We start from the raw sequence: 18,373 nt of genomic DNA, 5'->3' as shown, positions 1-18,373 counted from the left end.
AATTAGGAAATTTTAATTACACAGACATACTTTAGTTATAAAAATGTAGGTTAAATCATATTTATAGACATGTACTTGAATGCAAATGCTCTGTGAAAAATTTCCTCATGAACAAGACAAAAAAATTGAAAGAGGAAGAATACATAGATACATCTTGTAACCACAGGAGTAACATAAATGAAGATATTAGCTAGATGGAAAATAGTTTTTTGAAAGATGAAATTGTGCATACTTGGTTTCTTGTCAATGTTGATTAAGAGACCTTTTTTATATTTGTCAATAATTAGGGCAACAAAATAGGACTTTCTGGGCAGTTTGTCTGATTATATGTCTTCTAAGTATAAGACTTCAAACATTTGATTTTGTTAAGCATTTCTGTGATAGGATGCTATATCTGTTTGCTTAAATTATATATTTGCATTAAACCTTGCATTTTCTTTCTCTCTTTGTATATAATCTTGCTAACTTTGTTTAAACTCATCCCCTATTATTTACTCTGTGTTTCCATTTTTTGTTAGACAGAGATAATTTTGGTCTCCTTCAGCGTTCTTTTTTTTTTTTTAAGTCCCCTCTGACTGATCTGACCTCAGTATGATTTGAAGCCTAATTTAATTCAGTTGCTCCCTGAGAGCAGACCCCAGATTTGTTCTGCCCTCATCACTACATTCCTATTGCTTAGCAAAACTTAAGTAACCAGACTTTCAAACCACATGATTACACGTAATTTTGATAGACGAAAGAGGAAGATAAGGGGGAGGGTCCCCAGAGAACCTCCCACTGGCCTGGGCACTGGGAAAACAGGGTGGAGCCACGGGAAGTTCCTGCTATTTGCAGAGGGGAGGAGCCTGGCCTCTCCAGTTCCTGTATGTTGACCTGGGATGCAATCTGTGAGATGGGGGCCTGTTAACAGGAACCCCTCTCATTTTGCTGAGGTGTTTTTCCTTTTCACCCAAAAAATTCTGTTCCCCTTCACCCTTCAAAGTGTCTGTGTGCCTAACTTTTCCTGGCCATGTGACAAGAACCTGTTTTTCTCTACAACATTTTGTTAAAACATTTAGTCATGGGACCACACAAAGGTAGAAGGAGGCATTTTCTGTTAATTTATTGATCATTTTCCTGTCCTAAATGGTTCAACAATGTCTCCAGCTGACTGCTAGTCTTGTTAAGTTGAGATTATTAAAGGAAAGTATCAAAGGTGGGGGAAAATTAACTTCTGAAGGCTGCCCAGGCTCTTTTTTGTGCCCATTGTCACTGGTTCTCTAAGAATGAGTTAGGATCAAGGATATACATTGGGCCATAGTGCTAGGGCCATGAGATTTGTATCTTTGTAGAATCTCCTTTCCTTCCGCAAAGCTGAAGGAATAAGAATGCTAGGTTTCCTTACCCTGAGATGGTCTAGGTTTAGGACATGGGCTTTGATTGACAAGAAAAGGTAGACACTCTCTTCTCCTGTCATTACGGTAACTAATTTCTAGTTGGATTATGATTCTCTCTATCATGTATTTAACCCTGGACTTGTCTTTATCATGAGCCAAAATTCCTTGTCTTTCCATTAATGTTGGAGGCCATTTAGCCTTACATCTTATATAGGCTGTAGGAAGAATCATCCAAAAATATCCTTCCTGACTCTCTAAACATTGGGGTATGAGTCAAAAGCCTTGTAGTGATAGTGTGCAAGCCACCTAAAATGCCACTTCTACCAAGAAAATTTCCCCAAAGTACTCATTCAGAATTAACCAGGTCTTCCCTTGAATCATACTAACAAGCTTGTATCTCTATGTGACAGTTAATTTTATTCTACACACTCTAATATTGTGTCCAGAGTTGGTTCCTGCTGGTGGGTTCGTGGTCTCGCTGACTTCAAGAATGAAACCGCGGACCTTCACGGTGAGTGTTACAGCTCTTAAGGGTGGCACGGAGCCAAAGAGTGAGCGGTAGCAAGGTTTACTCTGAAGAGTGAAAGAACAAAGCTTCCACAGCACGAAAGGGGACCAGAACTGGTTGCTGCTGCTGGCTGGGGTGGCCAGCTTTTATTCCCTTATTGTCCCCGCCCATGTTCCATTTTTGTCCTATCAGAGTGTCCTTTTTTCAATCCTTCCCATGATTGGCTACTTTTAGAATCCTGCTGATTGGTGCGTTTTACAGACCACTGATTGGTGCATTTTACAGAGCACTGGTTGGTGTGTTTTATAATCCTCTTGTAAGACAGGAAAATTCCCCAAGTCCCCACTCAACCTAAGAAGTCCAGCTGGCCTCACCTGTCAATATCATACTTACTATACACAGGACACTGCTCAAGAGCTTTACAAATATTAACACGTTCAACTCTAAAATATTTAATGCTATTCTTACCCTCAATTTGAATATGACAGAATTGAAACTCAGAGACATGACATAATTTGCTCAATGTCACAAAGTTAATAACTGGCAGGCAATGGAACTCCAACACCTGTGTTCTTAACCATTAAACAATGCTCCCTCACACTTATCTTGGTATGTCTAGATATAGCATCAAAAATTGTACATTTTCCCCAAATTTTATGGCCTTTTTCAAAGAATATTGTTATGTGGTATATCGTCCCTCTTTCTCAGAAATTCTGGATTTAACCAAAATATAGTGAATTATTCTTATCTTGTTGATGTGCTTTGGATTTGTGTCCCCACTCAAATGTCATGTCGAATTGTAATCCCTAGTGTTGAAGGTGGTGCTTAGTGGGAAGTGATTGGATCATGGGGTGGTTTCTAATGGTTTAGCACCATCCCCCTAGTGCTGTCTCGTGGCAGAGTTCTCACGAGATCTGATTGTCTGAAAGTGTGTAGCCCCTCCCTTGTTGTGCTCTGTCTCTCTCCTGCCAGCCCTGTGAAGACGTGCCTACTTCCCCTTTGTCTTCTGCCCTGATTGTAAGTGTCCTAAGGCCTCCCCGAAAGCAGAAGCCTGTATAGCCCACAGAACCATGAGCACAATTCAAACTCTTTTTCTTATAAATTACCCAGTCTCAGGTAGTTCTTTATAGCAGTGCAAGAATGGACTAATACAGTTGTGTTTTTATTTAGTGGAATAATAAAAATAACCTAAACTTTATTGAGAGGATACTATAGACCCAATAGTCCAATATTTAAGAATATATTACTATATTCTTATATATAGAATACCTTGTAATTATCACAATAACCCTACAAAATTATTATTATTACTCTATTTTAGGGCCAAGATTGAACCTAGCCCAGGCTACATGCTATGTATATATGGTAGCCAATGTGCTATAATGCCTCACATAAGACAAACATCAAGCAGGCAGACTATGTTTCTGTGCTAAGAATTCCTCAGCATATGAAACCGGAAGTGTGCATGGCCATAGACCTCAGGTGTCATCTTTGTCTGATGTTCTAGAATCCCATCGAAGACACACACTCCATTCTCTATTCATTGTTCCTTCTTCTGAGGGCACAGATCCTTTCTTAGATGCTTGCCTCGAGATCTGCTACCTTCCTGAGCCTCCTTCCCCATAGCTGTAGGACACGCTGTTCCTGAGGGCTGCTTAGGGATAGTTTTAATTTTTATTTCTTTTTGTTTTGACCACTCACTCATCCTCAAACTCTATAGGTATATTTTTCTAATCTATAGGTCTGAGTCAAAATACTTTTCCCAGTTTCAAAGGAAATAATGGAAGAGATCTTAATTCACCTGGAGCCTATTTTTCCCCTTTCCTTATTTTCTTCCTCTTGTTTCTTCACTGGATAGATAACTTTTTAATTAAATATTCAACTAGCTTTACCCAAATTGTTTTCCAAATTTAACTTTGTGAAAATAGTTCTCAAAAACATCTTACTTCTATTTAGCTTTATTGTAGGAAGGCAGTATAATCTTGTGGCTAGTACCTAGAATCCAGGGTCATAAATTTTAGGTTCACCATTGACCTGGGACACACTAATCAGCCTCTAACAAAGCCTTGCTTCTCTTACGTATAAAATGGAGAGAATGGGTAACTGTAACACTGTCTTCATTGGGTTGTTGTTAAGATTGTTTACAAGATTATCCAGTGAAAGAGGTTAGCATGTTGCCTGGCTTATGATGAGTGTTCAGTAACAATTAGCTGCTGTTACTTCTGCTGTAGCTATTTCACACTACGTTATACTTAGTCATGGCCTCTAAGTGCACATTGAAATCACTTGGGAAGGTTTACCAACCACTGATGCTTGCGTCTAACTACCAGGGATTTTGATTTAGTTGCTTTGAGATAGATTACAAAAAACTTTAAGTTCCATAGAGTCTTAGCATAATACTTTGCACATAGTAGGTGCATTATAAATAGTCATTGAATAAAGTGATACGTATATTTGCAAATTCACACAGTGGAGCTCAAACACTCAGCAATCTTTAGTTAAAGATTGGAAGGTATTTATTTGTTTATTTACTTATTTATTCACTTTTTACAAGTGACCAGATTTCAGAGGGATAGAGAAAGAGCAGCAAGGGGAGGAGGGGAATCTATCTCATCAGCAAAGCACACAAAATCAATCAGTCAATCAGTCAATCAATTAATCGGGTGATATATCCTTTACCAGGACCACATTCACAGTTATATGGATGAGGATCCCAAAATATTCTAAAATGTTATTCTTGGACACGTTGTTACTTATAGTAGTCCTGGATTGATGAGCTAATTACGTGGGATTCTAAGGTTGGAAAACCTGGTTTCTCATTCAGGTACCACCATTTGCCTGTAAGATCCTGAATAAGTCTCTAATCTTCCTTCATGTTCAGATTCTTCATTTGTATAAGAGGATTAATGTCTACTTTACATGGTTCCTGAAATGATTCAGTGAGATATTCAGTATTTTGTACACTGATAAAAGTTATACATATTAAACATTTTTCAATATATTTTCTGTCCTCTGTCTGACATTCTAGTCTTATATTCCACCAGTCCCTCTTCTTTTTCCTTATCCCTCATTTAAAGAACTATTAAGAATTTTTTCCTATTGATGTGGATGCTTGTCCACCTCCTCAGCCCCTGAAGGTCAGGGACTGGCTTTATTTAGTTCTGTATTCCCAGAACCCAGCTTATTATCCAGTACATAAAAGGTGTTTAAAAATGTCTGATAAAAGAACAAATGGAAATCAAGAAACCATAATTACACGCAAATACATTTTTACCAAAGCCATTTCAATGGAAGAAAATTGTTAGGTTATGCAAAGCCATGTGGAGAGAAACAACTCCAACCCTCAATTTAACTTTGGTGTTTAACGTTGACTATTGTTTTGAAGGGAAGATTTTAGAAGCTGTCATATCAGACTCACAATTCACTCAAGTCTCATTTATGAGGTGTGATAAAACTTAGGATTTAAGACCTTGGCTAATTAACTAAGTGTGCTTTCAATTTCAATCCCTGTTACCATCAAATATTTGAATTAGCATTTAATGTTTATTTTGAGTTATCACTGCTATTCTTGGACCTTTGAAACTCAGTTAGAAATGCTTTGCATTTCCTTCCAGCCTAACCAAAGGAGAAGCATTGACTCTCATCACAGGAGAGGCATTTCAGGTCAAACATTCCTTAACCGGAATTAGTGTTAATATAAACTCATTCTTGTCTTAACTTACATCATCCAGTCAACAATTACCATTCACTGCCTTTTACTTTCCACCACTAAATGCCATACTGAGGTCAAATCATTGCATGAGTCTTTTTATATTCAAAATAAGTGGGATTTTCCTGCCCCATTTTATTCTCCACTCCTTAATATCATCTACTATCCAAGTTAGCTCTGTAATAATGAAGGATCGAAATATTACCCTAGAACTCTAGAGACCTTTGCTTTGTTTTTCAGCTACATCCTAGATCAGTTGCTGAACTTTAAAGTGCCTGCAAACTATCTAGAAATCTTAAAATTCATAGGTCTGTGGTGGGGTCTGAGACAATGTATTTCTTTTTTTGAGACGGAGTCTCACTCTGCCACCAGGCTGGAGTGCAGTGGTGTGATCTCAGCTCACTGCAATCTCTGCCTCTTGGGTTCAAGCGATTCTCCTGCCTCAACCTCCTGAGTAGCTGGGATTACAGGCATGCACCACCACGCCGAGCTAATTGTTGTATTTTTAGTAGAGACGGGGTTTCACCATGTTGGCCAGGATGATCTTGACCTCCTGACCTCGTGATCCACCCACCTCAGCCTCCCAGAGTGCTGGGATTACAGGCATGAGCCACTGTGCTGGGCCGAGATGATGCATTTCTAACATGCACCTAGGCAATGTTAATCGAGGAACTACAGTTTTAGTATTAATAATAAGGTTTTAGGTAATTTCAATTAATTACAATTATTTGAACTTGCTCCTCTGCCTTCCTTGCTTTATTTATTTATTTATTTATTTTTTGAGACAGAGTCTCGCTTTGTTGCCCAGGCTGGAGTGTAGTGGCATGACTTCCGCTCACTGCAGCCTCTGCCTCCTGGGTTGAAGCAATTCTCCAGTCTCAGCCTCCCAAGTAGCTGGGATTACAGGCACCCACCACCATGCCAGACTAATTTTTGTAATTTTTTTTTTAGTAGAGATGGGGTTTCAGCATGTTGGCCAGGCTGGTCTCAAATTTCTGACCTCAGGTGATCCACCTGCCTCAGCCTCCCAAAGTGCTGGGATTACCTGCGAGAGCCACGGCACCTGATCCCTTGCTTTTTTATGCTATGCTTATGGCCATTCACTTATTCCCTAGAATCGCAATAATGTTCTTTGGATAGAGACTTTGGGTTGTCTAGTTGACCACAGTTTAGATTCCGTTTGCCCCAGCTCCATGCTTTGCCCTGGGAGCCCCTACCTCTCAGCCTAATAAAGACTCACCTCCAAGAAGAGTACCACAAACAGGAAGGAGATATTTTGTAGGAGTGAATGATGAGACAAATTAATTAGTCTGAGTCTGAAATTCTTCATGTGTTTGAGGGAAGTGTGCTTCAAATTTGAAGAAAGACGTGTATGTAACTTGTACAAACCTTCTCCTAATTCTTGAAAAAATGTGCGCTATGTTTTCAAACTTACTAATTATATTATTCAAATTATCTATGTGTCTCTCATTTCAATTGTATTTCAAACAGAAATGTGCCTTTTGCTTTCAAATGTGTTTGTATTATTTAAAATTTGTATGTCTGTAACTTTCATGTTTAATCATTTAAAAAAGTTTCTGTTTATTTTATATATTTTATAGCTTGCTATTCAAAACTGAAGAAAATGAGTCACTTGATACTGTATTTTTTTCTTTCATAAATAAAATGGATAGTTGAATTATGATATTCTGATGATACTTTGGGGATAATATCTAAAGGCTAAGATATTATCAGAGTCAGTTATCCTTAGAACACACAGCTCCTAAGATAAGGGATCCAGAAGAAAACAGGAAGTGATTAACAATTAAGGCAGAATTTAGGTAAGAAGCATAACTGCTATTAGATACCTCTTTAAGTTTTGTTCTCATTAATTTGGACTTCTAATATAAATACGCTTTAATGTCTTTTTCTTTTACATTCTAACTATGTGTTACTTGCGATATTCTCATTTATTCATTACTGAAGCTTCACTTTTAATAAATCCTTGTGTAAAAACTAGCTTGGTTTCAGATGCACCACGGGGAATTAAAAATGAGGAAATGGTAAATTAATGGAGACTTGGGTCCTGGCTGAGGGGAATAAAGAATTGGGAACCTCAAGGTCAGAGGCTCTAGCTGTGACACCAGACTTCAACAGCAGCTGCAAGAACAAGGAACTTCAAGGCATAACATGTTGCCCAGGGACTTGATGGGTAATGGACACATATAAGGAAACTGATGAAGATTCACAGGACAGCCATTACCCATCAACCTAACACCCCAAATAATATGTATGCTACCAAAGAACTTATGTCTCCGCATCCACGTCCACATAAATACAGAAAAAGATAGAGGGAAAAAGTAGAAATTGATTCAACTTGTGGTCAAGACGAAGTGTCTGAAATAGGCTTGATTTAAGTTGAAACAGACTATTTCAAACTGGAAGAGACAGACGCTACAGTGAGTAATTTAAGTTTCTCTCCTATGACCATGCAAGAATAGAAGGCTCAAGATTTGGGTGAGAGCTATTATAGAAATAAAGTTTTCAGGGTTCAAATGTGAATATACTGCTCTTACCCTTCACCCTCTTTCAAAGTCATTGTTTCTCAACGTTAGCTGTAAATATAAATTACCTGGGGAGTTTTCACAAATACTGATGCCTGGTCTAACCCCAAAGATTATTGATTTGGGGTAGTACTGGCCACATAGATTATTAAAGTTTTCACTGGGAGATTTTCATGTGAAACCGATAATGAAAAGCACTTTACTAGATTGTTTCTTCCTATTAATAAATACCAATTTTGATATTTCTGCTCCGGAAGTCTTATCTAAGATAAAGACTCATTCATTCAACTGCTGGAATCCAGGGGACAGTGTGGTAAAATAGTTTATATTGGATTATCGGTGTGTCCCCACCCAAATCTCATCTTGAATTCCCACGTGTTGTGGGAGGGACCCAGTGGGAGGTAATTGAATCATGAGGCAAGTCTTTTCCATGCTGTTCTCCTGATAGTGAATAAGTCTCCCAAGATTTGATGGTTTTAAAAAGAGGAGTCCCCCTGCACAAGCTCTTTTTCTCTTTTCCTACTGCCATCCATGTAACCTGTGACTTGTTCCTCCTTGCCTTCCACCATGACTGTGAGGCTTCCCCAGCCATGTGGAACTGTAAGTCCAATTAAACCTCTTTCTTTTGTAAATTGCCTTTATCAGCAGGGTATGTCTTTATCAGCAGAGTGAAAACTGATTAATACAATGAATTGGTATCAGTAGAGTGGGGTGCTGCTGAAAAGATATCCGAAAATGTGAAAGCGACTTTGGAACTCGAACAGTTTGGAAGGCTCAGAAGAAGACAGGAAAATGTGGGAAAGCTTGGAACTCCCTAGAGACTTGTTGAATGGCTTTGACCAAAATGCTGATAGCGATATGGACAATAAAGTCGAGGCTGAGGTGGTCTCAGATGGAAATGAGGAACTTGTTGGGACCTGGAGCAAAGCAAAGGTGACCTTGTTATGTTTTAGCAAAGAGACTGGTGGCATTTTACCTCTGCCCTAGAGATCTGTGGAACTTTGAACTTGAGAGAGATGATTTCAGGTATCTGGCAGAAGAAATTTCTAAGTAGCAAAGCATTCAGGAATGACTTGGGTGCTGCTAAAGGCATTCAGTTTTAAAAGGGAGGCAGCGCATAAAAGTTTGGAAAATTTGCAGCCTGACAGTGTGATAGAAAAGAAAATATCATTTTCTGCAGAGAAATTCAAGCCAGCTGCAGAAATTTGCATGAGTAATGAGAAGCCAAATGTTAATCCCCAGGACAATGGGGAAAATGTCTTCCAGGCATGTCAGAGGTCTTCATGGCAGCCCTTCCCATCACAAGCCCAGAGCTCTAGAAGGAAAAAGTGATTCTGTGGGCTGGGCCCAGGGTCCCCTTGCAGTGTGTAGGCTAGAGACTTGGTGCCCTGCATCCCAGCCATTGTAACCATGGCTGAAAGGGGCCAATGCAGAGCTGGGACCATGGATTCAGAGGGTGCAAGCCTCAAGCCTTGGCAGCTTCCATGTGGTCTTGAGCCTGCGAGTGCACAGAAGTCAAAAATTGAGGTTTGGGAACCTCCATGTGGATTTCAGAGGATGTATGAAAATGCCTGGATGGCCAGACAGAGGTTTACTGTAGGGGTGGGGTCCTCATGGAAAACTTCTGCTACGATAGTGCAGTAGGAAATGGGGTTGGAGCCCCCACACAGAGTCCCTACTGAAACACTGCTAGTGGTGCTGTGAGAAGAGGGCCACTGTCCTTGAGACCCCAGAATGGTAGATCCACTGACAGCTTGCACCATGCACGTGGAAAAGCTGCAGATAATCAATGCCAGCTCGTGAAAGCAGCTGGGAGGGAGGCTATACTCTGCAAAGTCACAGGGGTGGACAGGGGTGGAGCTTCCCAAGATCATGGGAACCTACCTTTTGCATCAGCGTGACCTGGATATGAGACACGGAGTCAAAGGAGAGCACTTTGGTGCTTTCAAATTTGACTGCCCTGCTGAATTTTGGACTTGCATGGGGCCTGTAGGCCTTTTGTTTTGGCCAGTTTCTCCCATTTGGAATGGTTGTATTTACCCATTGCCTGTACCCCTACTGTATCTATGAAGTAACTAACCTGCTTTTGAGTTTACAGACTCATATGTGGAAGGGACTTGCCTTGTCTCAGATGAGACTTTAGACTGTGGACTTTTGAATTAATGTGGAAATGAGTTAAGACTTTGGAGGACTGTTGGGAAGGCATGATTGGTTTTGAAATGTGAGGATGTGAGATTTGGGAAGGGCCAGGGACAGAATGATATGGTTTGGCTGTGTCCCCACCCAAATCGCCTCTTGAAATCCCATGTGTTTTAGGAGGGACCCTGTGGGAGGTAACTGAATCATGGGGGCCAGTCTTTCTCATGCTGTTCTCCTGATAGTGAATAAGTCTCAAGAGATCTGATGGTTTCAAAAAGAGGAGTTTCCCTGCATAAGCTCTGTCTCTCTCTCTTCCTGCTGCCATCCATGTAAGACATGACTTGCTCTGCCTTACCTTCTGCCATGATTGTGAGGCTTCCCCAGCCACGTGGAATTGTAAGTCCAATTAAACCTTCTTTTTTTTTTTTTTTTTGTAAATTGCCCAGTCTCGGGTACGCCTTTATCAGCAGTGTGAAAACAGACTAATACACCTGCCAATAACAATCATAAACTCTGAGCAATGATATATATCTATGTCTACATCTATATCAACTAAAAGCAGGCAGAAACTAGAGCTGATATGATACTTTAAAGAACAGAAGTACATTGGATGAAGTCCCTGTGTAACTGGCTTTTCTTGTGATAGCACTCTGTTCAGTGCACAGAAGACAAGTTCAAGGAGAAAGCAGAAGCCTGAGGGCAGAGTTCAGGGGGTCTATAACTTGGTGAAAAGAGGTAAGTGCATGGAATGATGAAACCACAGAGGGGACAGCCTCCAAATCTGCAGATGAACTCGCCCAAAGTTTGGCTGCACATATGTAAAGTGAGACTCCAATGAATTCAGCAAGTTGCAAGGCTAAAAAGCTAAGCAAGAATTCCAGTAGCTGCCTGGTGCTGGGGAGACACAATTTAGAGTTCAAGTTGTGCTTGATTAGAAGGTTTAAATCTTACGCTTATCACTCATACCCCAGAAAGGCCACATCTGATAGTAGTAAGTATCATTCCCAGGACTAAGGTCTATACCCTGAGACTGAGAGAAAAAAATTATATTACAGCCACTCTAATAAAAGCACAAACAAACTTTCCACAGGATCAGTTTGGTCCACAAGCAATTTAATTACCTACTATCACAAAATTAACAGTTTTTCAGAGGAAGTTTACCAAATCCAGAGTCTCTACAAAATATTGTCCAATGTACAATCAAAATTGCTGGACATATGAAGAAGTAGAAAGTCATGACCCATATTCAAAAGAAAAATCAGTCAGTAAACCAGACACATAGATATACAAGATACTGGAATTAGAAAACAAGAAATTAAAATGAGTAGTATAGATATATTCAGAAGTTACTAGAAAAAGGTGGATATAATGAGTAAAGATAGAGAACATTTTATAAAACATATAGAAACTAAAAAATAAATCAAATGGACATCCTGGAACTGAAAAACACAATACCTGAAACCAAAATTGGAAGTGCTTTCAGAATAAAAGTGTCAGTGAAATGGAAGGCAGGTGAATAGAAGTTTCCAAACTTATAAAAATGTTTTAAAATACGGAAAAAAATGAACAGAGGTTCAATGGCATGTGGTACATTCAGGTACAGTATATGAGTTCCGGAAGAGGAGAATTATAATGTAGCAGAATAAATATTTGAAGAGATAGTGGTTGAACATTTCTCAAATGTGATATAAAAACATCAATAGATCCAAGAAATTCAGCAAATTCCCAGTAAGATATATTCAGTAGCCAACTAATCACTTCAATTTGGTTTGTCATGGACCTTATGACTAGCAAGTTCAAACATTATCTTTTCATATTATTTCTATGACACTTCTCACCCTTCAAACCTGTCTCTTCATTCCTCAATGTTTCTTATTTTAGTAAATGGTACCATATTCACCCTATTATTCAGAATAAAACCCTGGAAGTCATCTGTGTTGGTTTTGTTTGGCTGCTGTATAAATCACCATAAACTTAGTGTTTTTAAAAAACATGAACTTACTGCCTTATGGTTCTAGAAGCCAGAAGTCCAAAACGGATTTCACCAGGCCACAGTCAAGGTGTCAGCAGGACAGTGCTCCCTCTGAGGCTGCAGGAGAGAGTCTCTTTTCTTGCCCCTTCCACTCTGTAATAGACACAAGTGTTCTCTGGCCTGCAGCCATGTCCTCTATCCTCAAAGCCAGTGGCATAACTTCTCCTCTCTCTGACTGTGCTTCCCTCTGCTTATGGCACATGGCCTTCTTCTCTTCATGTCAGATCTCCTTCTGCTTCCCTCTGATAACAACACTTGTGATTGCATTTAGGCCTCACTTGGATAATCCAAATTAATTCACCCCATCTCAGGATCCATAATTTAATCCCATCTGCCATGTCTCTTTTTGCCATAGCAGGTAACATTCACAGGTTCCAAGTATTAGGACCTGGACATGTTTGGGGGCCATTATTTAGGCTGTCATACCATCTTGTGTTGTTCCGCTCCCACCCCAACTTTTTTTTTCATAAGCAATTCTTTTTGGTTCTACTTGAAAAAATACCCTTTAGAATCCATCCTCTTCATCTCCACCACTCTCTTTCTAATCCAAGCTACCACTAATTATCACCCAGAGAAAAAGTTCCCTCTGGCTGAAACACACTGCCTCCAGATATCCTTCCTATAATCTCCTTCTCATACTTTAGAATATCAAATATCTTTACTTTTAAAGAGGGCTTAGATAATAATATCCAAAGAGCCCCAGTTTAATCTGTTGGCCTCCTTCAAAGCATTGGACACATTTAAAAATCAACATATTGATTTGTTTCCTCTGTCAGTTAGGTTCAATCAAGAAAAAATATCCTTTTAAGATTTTAAACAGAAGGAATTGGTAATCCTAGTGCTGGGATATTAGAAGAGCAAAAATGAGGAGGAATCTTGAATAAATGAGAGAGGGGGCCAGGTGCAGTGGCTCACGCCAGTAATCCCAGCACTTTGGGAGGCTAAGGTGGAAGGATCACTGGATGTCAGAAGTTTGAGAACAGCCTGGTCAACATGATAAAACCCTGTCTCTACTAAAAATATAAAAATTAGTCAGACATAGTGGAATACGCCTGTAATTCCAGCCACTCAGAAGGCTGAGGCAGGAGAATCCCTTGAACTCAGGAGGTGGAGGTTGCAGTGAGATGAGAACACACCACTGAACTCCAGCCTGGGTGACAGAGTGAGAATCCATCTCAAATAAATAAAAATAAAAATAAATAAAATGAGAGAGGAAATGTTACCCAGAGATCAATACCTACAGAAAACAGGTATCTCCCCTAGGGCTGGAGAACAAAGGGGAAAAGTGGTGTTGCTAGAGTTCAGGAGGATATTTATTTCTAGGGATGCTGCCCAGCAAGCTCAGGAAGCACTCACAGAGATCATCTAGAACCAGAGAGACAGGGAAGAAGAGCATCTTGCCCCATCTTTTATTTCTTAGTAGAAGACTAATCTAAGTGTTCTACATTGCTAATAAAATGGTGCATTTGTGTGGACCATGTCTAGTAAATGAATAAGGGGACTGTTTAAATATGGTATGGGAACAACAGTAGGTGAACACTCATTTTTTTCCAAAAGCTGTTAATCCCTAACAGTAAATATAAATGGAAAAGCGCCCTTTAAAGGCATCAGATGTTCTCTATTTTCCACTAACTCTCTTAATGTACCTATAAGAATTGACCCTGCTGTTCTAGATGTCGTTTTTAGCATTACATTTCCTGAAAATAACTTTTAAAAATGTAGAGGTTTAAGCAACGTGAGCATGCTGGGGTGAATTTATCTTGTTTTCCAATAAACAAAAATTATAAATGACAAAAGGACTTTGTAATGCTGTAGAAAGGGATCAAAATGTATCTTTTATCCCACCAGAAGCCATGCTCATTATAGCAGGAGCCCCGGGTATGATCTCAGTTGGGATCTTGGCCTTTAGAACAAGATGTTAAATAATTAGCATTATTATAGCAATGGGAGCTGGGTATAAGCTGCATTAGCAGATCCCCTCCTGTGCAAAGAAGGCGGCTAACACAAGCAGACTACAAGAATTTGTAAGATCAAAATCTATGAAAACCTACTATGTGCCAGGAATTTTAAAAATACATGTATTTATTTAAGTGAGAGAACATGGCATTAAGAATCAGAACACCTGCACCTACGTTTCTACTTTGACTTTTAAAAATTATGTGATTTTTGGAAATATATTTAACTTTTCCATTTCAGTTTTCTTAGGAGTAGGAGTAAGAATAATCATCTCATATGGAAATTATGAAGCCTTAAGTAAACATGTGAAAAGTTTGTAAAGTTTCTATATAAATATTTGTTAAAAAGTATAAATGGCTACTTAAATAAGTCTGCTTTTATGATTGTTATTAGGTTGGTGCAAAAGTGATTGTGGTTTCTGCCATCACTTTCAATGGTAAAAACTGCAAGTACTTTGGCACCAACTTAACAATATAGTAAGTTTTTTTAAAAAGCCAACATTTTCAAGTGTTTGGCTGCAATAACAAGATGGCAGTTGTTAAGACGGCATTTTGAAGGTGTTTGCTGGTATTCTAGACAAAAATGTAAATCCTTGAATACTGTTTTGCAAATAACAATTCGTCCTTGCAGATTCTACAAGGAGATAGACATGGGAAGCAAAGCCAGTGAGAAATCATTATTACTTTATTACTACTTGAGTGAGTGCCTAGAGCTGAGTCGGAGGTCTGCAGCTCTTTGTTTGCTGCTAGCCTAATTTCGAATCTTGGAATTTCACTACTTAATGACCAGCTATATGGTGCAGGTACCTGACACAGTGACCAGGGTTCTTGTACAATTTTGTGGGAAAAAATGAGACGTGTCTGAGTTCCTCTCGAGAGCACCATAGAAGAGGAGTGAGAAAAAAAGTGTGGCATTGATTCCTGTTATTTATGGCACAGTGTTCCTGCCTGCCAGCAAATGTGGACAAATCTATGGCCAAGAATTTGATGAGTAAGATGAGCAATTTCTTCATAAGAGGTTAGGGAGCAAAGATGTGTACGTGGAGAGAAACAAGCTAAAATCTCCTCTGCCTTGGCAGTGAGCAGCCCTAGAGGGCGCTTTCCAGGAGCCAGGCTGTCTTTCTCTGGTTGACCATTCACACGAACCAGATCTCTGGGTAAATTCATAGGGTTTTATTCCACAATGATGCAGTACAAAGATGAAACCTAGTTTAGCCAGTGTGCAAATTATCATCTTATTGCCTCCCAGCTCCAAATCCACTCTTCATTACCTGACCTGTGAAATGGAACTCGTCTCTTCAATTATTTCTTCTTCACCATATGGGACGCCATTAAGCTTTGCCAATAGAGTTCTGGGGAGACCATCAGTGGAGAAGGAAAGTGATCTTCCTTCTCTCTGGTTTCAGTGTGCTCCACTTCGTAGGCTCAGGCAGTGTGGGGCAGCTTCTTCCAAGCCCACTTCCTGCAGTGCACACTCCTCTTCAATCCTGGATTCCGAAGCATGGGCAGCTTCCCCAGCACATGGCTCCTACAACTTGCATGGCTTCTCCAGCAGGAGGATTCTGTGGCCCAGATGTCTTCTCCAGTACCTCGCTCCTGCCGTACATAGTGGATAACAGCACTTAAAACCAGCAGCTTCCTCTAGCACCCTGTGGGAGGTTTTGCAGTGGACTATCTCGGGCAAGATAACCCTGTGAACAGTTTTCCCAGCAATACAGAGAACAGAAGGACTTCCACCAACTTCCTCCGGCGCAGGAGACAGACTTCTCTGCCTTCTAGTGGGTCATAGCCACTCCTCTCCAAGATCTAAATCTCAGCCACGGGAGTAAGGTGTGGTGGGCTCTTTTTTCGATGCTGTATCAGACCCCTAGAGGTACTCATTATATCTGTCATTCTTATATGTTTTAGACTTCTATTTTTTATTAGCAGCTCCTTTGTTACTCCAATCCTGAGTTATCATTGCCAGTCTTTTTTGAGACGGAGTCTTGCTCTGTTGCCAGGCTGGAGTGCAGTGGCGCGATCTCGGCTCACTGCAACCTCCGCCTCCCGGGTTCAAGTGATTCTACTGCCTCAGCCTCCCAAGTAGCTGGGACTACAGGCACGCACCATCATGCCCAGCTAATTTTTTGTATTTTTAGTAGAGATGGAGTTTCACCATGTTGGCCAGGATGGTCTTGATCTCTTGACCTCATGATCCACCCACCTTAGCCTCCCAAAGTGTTGGGATTACAGGCGTCAGCCACTGCGCCTGGCCGGACTCTTTTTCTTAAACTTCCTGTATTCAAAACACACTGTGTTTTCTGTCTCCTGCTTAGACCCTACCTATTACAAGCAGGTTAGTGTAGGCTTGGCACTACTCCGGGAAGAAGAGGTGTGACAGTTAACATTGAGTGTCAACCTGATTGGATTGACGGATGTAAAGTATTGTTCCTGGGTGTGTCTGTGAGGGTGTTGCCAAAGGAGATTAACATTTGAGTCAGTGGACTGGGAAAGGCAGGCCCATGCTCAATCTGGGTGGGCACCAGCTAATCAGATGCCAGTGCAGCTAAAATAAAGCAGGCAAGAGAAGATGGAAGAGCAGACTTGCTAGGTCTTCTGGCCTTCGTCTTTCTCCCGTGCTGGCTGCTTCCTATCCTCGAACATCAAACTCCAAGTTCTTCAGCTTTTGTACTCAGGCTTATACCAGTGGTTTGCCAGGGGCTCTCAGCCCTTTGGCCACAGACTGAAGGCTGTACTGTCGGCTTTCCTACTTTTGAGGTTTTGGGACTCGGACTTGCAGACGGCCTGTCGTGGGACTTGATCTTGTGATCATGTGAGTCAATTCTCCTTAATAACCCCTTTCAAATATACATATATCCCATTAGTTCTGTCCCTCTAGAGAAACGTGACTAATACAAGAGGGAACTAACATTTACTGAGCATGTGCTCTAAATGAAGCTGTGTTGTGTGTTTCATCCTCATCATCTCATTTAATCATGATGGCAACTCTATGTTGCAGAATACTACTACTGATGTGATTTTACAGTTTAGGACCCTAAGGCTCAGAAAAATAAATGATTTGCCACCATCCCTCAGCTATTAAATTAGTTTGAGATTAAGCTTTGTATTTTTCTGGATTAAAGCCGATTCCAATATCAAGGTGAAATATACTTTAGGTTTACTTTCCTATTTGGCACTAGAAAATTTCCTAGATACTTATTGAATAATGCCCTTTCTAATTTTCATTGAAATAGCAATTGTATTTCTTTGTGACAAGATGAAAATGATCTTACTAGAATTTAAGAATTCTTTACCACCCTCTTTTGGTATCTGTAAGGACCTATTAGGAACAGCTTGGATTGAGCTATCAATAACTAACCTTCAGAGCGACTGCTACTATGCTTCCTTTCTTAACTGATCTTCTTTTAACTCCAATTGATTTTTCAAACTTTTGAGTGTCTGCTTGATTCCTGTTTTCTTGTGCTCCCATCTTCCTTTATAACATCACAAACATTATTTTTATGCTTTGGCCCAGTGGGGTGATTTCTCAGATGAAATAACTTGTTCACTTGATCTAGTTCTAAAATCATCACAGGAACCAGTAGCGTGAAAGAGAATTGTGCAACATATTTTGAGAATCATGAATTACTCATTGGAAAGAAAATGATGGATATGTTTTTCTATTCTCTAAATGTACTATGTATTTTCTCAAAATGTTTTTGAGAAACACTAGGAAAGTCTATCTCCTGTAGACCCTTCCCCAAACATTCAGACATAGTTGGGTGGTCCCTAATTTATAACTTCACATATCCATGCCCACCAAATAGTACAGGACCTGCATGGAACATACCATCATTAACACTTGTCAAATGAATATTAAAATTTCATCTCCTTTTATCTGAATAACAGTTATATGCATAATATCACAGAATATTGTACTTGAAGAAGACCTTAGATATGATTCTTGCAATTTTATGGATAAGGAAATAAAGTAAAGGAAGAAAGTACCTCACAGAAAGACCTAGAAATAATCAGCAACAGGACCTCTGACTCATTCTGGTTTTCTTTCCATGGTTCTGTCTGTCTTTTTGGATAACCTGAAGCTAGAACTTGTTAATTGATGTTGTCCTAA

Source organism: Trachypithecus francoisi, unplaced genomic scaffold (genome assembly GCF_009764315.1).
Source record: "Trachypithecus francoisi isolate TF-2019V2 unplaced genomic scaffold, Tfra_2.0 Lachesis_group16, whole genome shotgun sequence".
In the NCBI taxonomy this organism is placed as follows: Eukaryota; Metazoa; Chordata; class Mammalia; order Primates; family Cercopithecidae; genus Trachypithecus; species Trachypithecus francoisi.
This window is presented reverse-complemented; position numbering follows the sequence as displayed.